At 42.8% G+C, this 6,717-nt stretch overlaps 1 long non-coding RNA gene across 1 annotated transcript; it reads left to right on the top strand.

Annotated features, from left to right (window-relative positions):
• Nucleotides 1–9: 9 nt before the first annotated feature.
• Nucleotides 10–6,105, top strand: LOC310828251. Its single transcript, XR_014556782.1, has 3 exons — nucleotides 10–246; nucleotides 4,415–4,541; nucleotides 5,998–6,105. It is a non-coding gene; the product is annotated as an uncharacterized lncRNA (long non-coding RNA).
• Nucleotides 6,106–6,717: the final 612 nt, after the last annotated feature.

Below are 6,717 nucleotides of genomic sequence, written 5' to 3'. Positions count from 1 at the left end.
GGTAAAAATATGCAAATAAGCGCCCGGCCCGCTGACCCGGCGGGGGCCGAGATCCGGGAAAGGAGGGGCGCCTCGATCGTGGCTGCGCGCGAGGAAATGGGAGAGCCAGAGGCGCCCCGAAAGCCAAACAGGCGCACGCCCGTTTCTGGTTGCTCCAGGAAAGGAGGGAGCGGCTAAGAGCCCCGGCGCCAAAAAGAGCTTTGCGCCATTTTCTGCGGGTTCGTGGGTTTCCAGTGATCCACCACGGTGGAAGGCCAACGTGGTGCCCTCCAGGTGGTGGTGGGCTCCAGGTCCAATAGTCAGTGGGGATGGGAAGTGGAATCCAATAACATCGGAGGGCACCATGTTGGCTACTCCAATCAGTTGCCTACCATCTGTTCTAATCAATCATCTTTGGTTGTGTGCAGTCTAAACAATCAATCAATCAATCAATCAGCCTTCAGGAAATCGTATGGGTCTCTGTGGTCTTTCGGAAGGAATAGGTGCATCCCAATAGTTATCTGGACCATTGTTTAAAGTATGTTGGAGGCTGAATCGTTGTATTTTGAAACTGTTCTTATTTTTTTTAATATGCCAGGTTCCTTGCCACCCTGAGACTGAAGGCAGCATCGACATCATCAGAATAAAATTTTGGTTATGGTGCAATGCTATGGGTTTTTGGGGGTGGGGGTGGTAAACCTCTTAGACTTAGAAGTTTGATTACAATCAGGCAGCTTTTAAATGTAGGGGAAATATGTGTGTTTACTCAGAAGTAAGTCCCACTGTGCTCAATGCTGTCTACACTCTAGTAATGGTGTTTAGGATTTAAATCTTTGTAACAACCTGTCTCTGGTTATCTTAGCTACAACAGCACCCTTAACACAGTACAGCTCCCAGAATTCTTTGAGGGAAGGCATAACTGTTTGATGTCATAGCGCTATAAATGTATATTATGCATATGGCCAAAGTGAGCACTACCGGGCTTTCAGTCTCTATACTAACCAACTCCCAGAGTTCCACTTCTGCCATGTATTTGACAACCTTTATGAACTCTGCACTCCATTATGCAGTTGGTCAATATAACATGAACGGTTATGAGTATCTGCACACTTGAGGCGTTTTATTTCAGTGAATCGCCCAGCTAGCTAGGGTGAAAAGATAAAGGCCTGTGTCAATATTTGGAGTGGCAAGTCCACAGTTTAAAGAGCAAGCTGGCACAGGTGCTACGTCATGCACAAGTCACATTTCATGCAGCAAAGTCAAAAGGAGGGAAAATGCACTAGGTAGAAAGATGCAAGTAGGCTGCCCATCTGCAAAGGGTAGAACATATTCGAACTGGTATGAGAAGCATTATGGATGAAACATGTATGTGGGTGAAAGGACAAAAGTCAGGGATACCTGGCTTACTAATATAGTACATGTGAAAAGGATCTAGGGGTCTTGGTGGACCACAAGCTTCACATGAATCAACAGTGTGATGCAGCAGCAGCAAAAAAAGAAAGAAAAAGCTAATGCTATTCTAGGCTACATCAACAAAAGTATAGTCCAGATCAAGGGAAGTCATAGTACCACTCTATTCTGCCTTGGTCAGACCACATCTGGATTACTGTTTCCAGTTCTGAGTACCACAATTTAAGAAGGATGTTGACAAGCTGGAGTGTGTGCAGAGCAGGGCAACCAAGATGATTGAGGGTCTGGAAACCAAGCCTGATGAGGAACAGTTGAAGGAGCTGGGTGTGTTTAGTTTGGAAAAGAGGAGACTGAAGGGAGATATGGTAGCTGCAGTGGACCCACCACTTATTACCACCAATTAATAATGTGGCAGATCCACTCCCACTAGCTGCCCCCAATTAAATATAGTGCACGCACCTTGCAGTACACCAATTAAACACATTTCTACAATTTACCACAAGTGGGGGACTTGTGTGAGGGAAAACCTAATGATTTAGACTCTAAAGAAAAGCTTTATTAAACAAAAAGAAGTTTATAAAATGAAGTGAGTCAAGAAATGCGTTCTTTCACGTAGAAGTTAATTTATTTACTTTAAGTAACTATGAGATGACTCAGTCTTAAACACAATACTATAGGAACAAGTCTTCGTAAACTTCAGTTACAAAAAAAATCAAGTGTTAACACTTCAGGTGGTAAATATCCAGGTTTCTAGAATAGTTGGTAAAATGCTCGACTCCGTTTCTGTCACTTAGATCTTACAATTAAATACTTTTGACACCATCCCGCTTCCCTTATAGCTTAATACTTTGCTTCACTTCTCCTCAGTTACCCACTCTTTTAACAGTCCTACACCTGAGGTATTCTCAGACCCAGTAGATCACCTCACCCCTTGGGCTAGGAGTCTTCAGTACCTAGAAGAACTCCCCCCTCCTGGCTATACTGACACCCAGGTAGCCTGCATTCCTACAAGATCTACCTTTCCCGGTTCACTCACAGTCTTCCCAGGACACTGCTGTCTCTATACCTTTCCAAGACCCTCAAGCAGGTCTCCCTATCCAAGCTGCAAGACTCTGTCCTCTCACTATGGATAGTCTCCTCAGTGTGTAAGTTGAACTTCACTCAGAACCAGTTCTCCTTATCTCATTCCCTAATTCCCAACTCCAATCAAACCATATTTCTTAACCTGAACCTTTGCCCCTTCTCAAAACTAAACTCCTGTCTAACCAGAAACTGCTCCTTTTATTCTTCCCCCACAAAGTGACTCTGTAGCCAGCCCGTGAGAGGCTCTAGCACACTGGTGGAGTTTCAAAGGAACTGCATCACCAGACTCTGCTGTCCGTCACAAAGCCATCTTCAGATATCTAAAAGGCTGTCACGTTGGAAGATGAAGCAAGCTTGTTTTCTCCTGCTCTGGAGGGTAGGACTCAAACCAAGTTACCAGAGAGGAGATTCTGACTAAACATTGGGAAGAACTTTTCTGACAGTGACAGCTGTTGGGAGAAGAGCTGGTGGACTCTCCTTCCTTGGAGGTTTCTAAGCAGAGGTTAGATCATATATGACCTAGTTGAGATCCCTGCATTGCAGAGGGTTGGACTAGATGACCCACAGCATCCATTTCAACTCTACAGTTCTATTATTCTATTATTCCTCTTCTTGTGAGCCAGAGTAGGTAGCAGTTGTGCACCTGATCCACATTGGGCTCCTGGCGTGCCTGTTTGATGTGACAATCTGCACTGGTTTACGCATGTGAGATGCTCTCTCTTTTTTTAATTGGTCCATTTTTCTGAGTGCAATAAAACAATGTAGGAATGCATGCAAGGAACTACCATCCTGTAACCATGAAGCTGTTCACTGGGATCCGTGCATTTTCTGAAATGGGACTGCAGTGCAAATCCGGAAGGATGTGCAAGTTTGAGTTTTAAGGTGGTTTACAAAAAAAGATCTGCTGTCTAGACATATTGACACAACTTCATAGCCTTTCCTGCAACTCCGATACTTTACACAAGCAGATGATTTTGTGGAGCCAGCAGAAAAGCAGAGATCAAATAACCAGAGTCATGTTCCCTTTGTCATAGCTCTGAATTTTTCAGCATCGCCTTCCACTGTCCTGGTCCCTTTCCATCATGCATTATTAAGAGGGGACCCCCTCCCCCAACTGACTGGCAGTCTTTTTCTCACCTGGAGTGGGGCTGGGGAAGCAAGCAAGAATTGGGGAGAATTGGGAGCAAGCAACCAAAAATAATATTTGCAACTTCACATTTTCACAGGCACAAATAACTTTTTGTGTGTGTGAGGACAGTTTCACTCTACAGACTGCAAAGTTTAGGAAGCGAAGTAATCACAGCTGGAGGTGAACTTTGTACTGTGAGTCCAAATATATTTTACCCAGTTTGTTTAATCTGATAAGGAGAAGTCACATTTCCCCCCAAGACTCAAACAAGTTGCTGGGGAAATGCTATCCCCTTCCTTCGTGAAACCCAGCCGTACACACTTATTTACCTGGATGTAACTCCCATTGAACTCAGCGGAGCTTAATTCTGAGCAGAAATAGGTAGGATTGCAGTGCAAAATTAGTTATTGTTATCAAAAGCCACATGTGTGTATGTGTGCAAGATTCAGCTTTTGGCACGCAACTGCACATGTTGATGGACAGCAATCAACAGACAAATGGACAAGATAAACCTGGTTCACCCAAACCCACTGAATATACTTGTAGCTGCACATAATATTTTTGCACACCTGCAAAAGTGATGCAAAGCCTATGGTGCAAATATTCTAAGAAAGGTGGTGCTATGTGTCAGATGCAGTGCATGTGTCTTCTTCCCAAGGCTGATATTTTATGCATAGCACAGTTCTTTTGCACTCGCATAATATTGCTGCTGCAAGCAGACTTGCAGTGTCTGTATTCTTGCTTGCTTGCTTGCTTTGTTTTGAGTCTCCTTTATCCCTGCTCCGTCTCACGCACAGTCCTTGTTTCTTTCAGGCCCCTTTGTTGTCTTTCAATGGCATCGCTGGCAAGTGGACAATATATCTAAGCAGCGGGAATCATCGCTTCCATGGGAAAGGGCAGCAACTTTCCCCTGGTGACCCCATGCCTTCTCTGGCTATCCGTGAGTGAATTGAGCAGACGATTGATGCTGTTAGGATATTGGGGTTCAGGACTCAATAACCCGTGGGTTCTGCCTGGACAGCCCATGAGATCCAGTTGTCAGTCAAACAGGACATTTTTGCATACCCTCCAACATTTTCCCAATAAAAATAGTGACATTCTAAATAATAATAATAATAATAATAATACCCCACCCATCTGACTGGGTTGCCCCAGGGACTCTGGACAACAAACATATATAAAAACATAATAAAACATTTTTAAAAAACTTCCCAATACAGGACTGCCTTCAGATGTCTTTTACAGATTGTATAGTTACTTCTTGGTTTAGGGTTCACATAACTCCATATGCTCCAACATTTCTCCGATGAAAATAGGGACGTATAGTAGAGGGTGAAATACCCAAGAAAGTGCTTATTCTTTTCCTCTATGCAGTAACAGCAGCCAGAATAATTTATACCCAAAGGTGGAAGGACAAAAATAGTCCCACAAAAGGAGACTGGCAGAATAAGCTGATAGAATGTGCTGAGCTAGCAGTGTCGACTGCAAAGATAAGAAATGGGGATGAGTTGGATATAAAAGAAGAGTGGGAATACTTTGGCAAATACTTAAAGAAACATAACAAATCAGATAAGTGGGGTTAGATATATGAGCAGCAGTTAAAAATAAGCAGAAGAGGAGTGGTAATTAAGGCGATACAGCTCAACAAGGACTACGGTAATAAGACCCCCACAGAGGGATGTGTGTGGGAGCCAAAGAGTGTAAGATAAACAATGACAATTGTATAATTGATGTACTAAGATATATAAAATGCATAAATGAGTGTGTGTGTGTGTGTGTGTGAAAATAGGGACATACTAAGGAATTTGGACCTTCTGGGATCAGTTCAGATACCTGACGGCTTCTGTAAATCATGGACTGTCCCTGGAAAATAGGGACACTTGGAAGGTCTGTTTTCTTAAACACAACATAGTAGCCAGCAAGTATTTGAAGGGTGGTGCAGCAAATATGAGTACAGCACATACTTTTATACACTTCCAAGCAAAGGGACAGTTAGGTCTTTTATGGCTGTGCTTCCTTCTACTATAATCATGAGGTGTAGCAGCTTTCTTATCTTTCTTTCCTTCCTTCCTTTGTCCTTAACAGTTCTAGCAATAGCTTCTGCATACATGTTTTTCCATCCTTCTCTTGCAATGACAACCTTCGCATTCCAATCTTCACTTGCTCAACCTTGCTCACCCACATTTCAACCTTTAATGTTCTCATTTCTGTATATTTTTTCCCTCCAGCAACACAAGGCCGTGTTGCAGACTTTCTCTTTTTCTTTCCATGGGCAGGGCAGTTGACCATGATCGAAAGGGATTCATCCATCCTATAACCACTTGGGACCCTGCTATTTCTGATGGCTTTCAATTGTGTGGATTTCTTGTACAGTTTACCTTACCTTCTCTCGCTAGGCAGCTGTGTAACCCAACAGAAGGCAACTCAACGTGGCCCATGAAATATGTGCTGAGGCCTCTTCAAATCTGGAGCTTCAAACATTTGCTCATTGTCCAATCTGGTGCAGAGCTTTTGTTTGCTGGCTTTATGGTGACTTTTGAAGTGGATCCTAATACAAAAGGTTGACAATACTGCAGCTTTGGAGCTTTTACATATTTAGGGGGTGAAGATTGTGTATATATGAGTATTGCCAGAGTTTTAAGGTCAGTATAGGGATGAACGAATCTGTCAGTTCAGCGTCTCATTTTTCCCATCTTAAATTCATGGCTCCTCATTTCTGTAGCAAGGAGAAATTAAAATTTTACATCATTGTAAAATTCACCAGCATCTTAGTGCAAATTTCTCCCACTTTTGGCACACATTTTGACAAATATACACAATTTTTGGTTAGCATTTCCCCCTAATATAATGCCTTTTTGTGTGTTTGTTTCACTACTATGTGCAATTTTAGGCATGCTTTCCCCTAATATATCCATTTTTGCATGCATTATTTGGCTGGAGAACTGCCTCACAACATTCTGAGAAGTGCAAAATTTGAAGCACAACTGCGCTTCAGTCAAGTATCAGTTGCAAACAAAATCAGATTTCAATCCCATCCCTGGCGAGTCTCATTTTCTTATTTTTGTACCTATTATTTTTAACACTAGGCTAAACTCCTGTCAGCTTGTCAATACCAG

This window comes from Podarcis gaigeae (genome assembly GCF_964106915.1).
Source record: "Podarcis gaigeae genome assembly, chromosome: 12".
NCBI classification, from domain to species: Eukaryota; Metazoa; Chordata; class Lepidosauria; order Squamata; family Lacertidae; genus Podarcis; species Podarcis gaigeae.
Note: the sequence above shows the minus strand (reverse complement) of the source record. Positions and strands in the feature narration are given on the sequence as shown.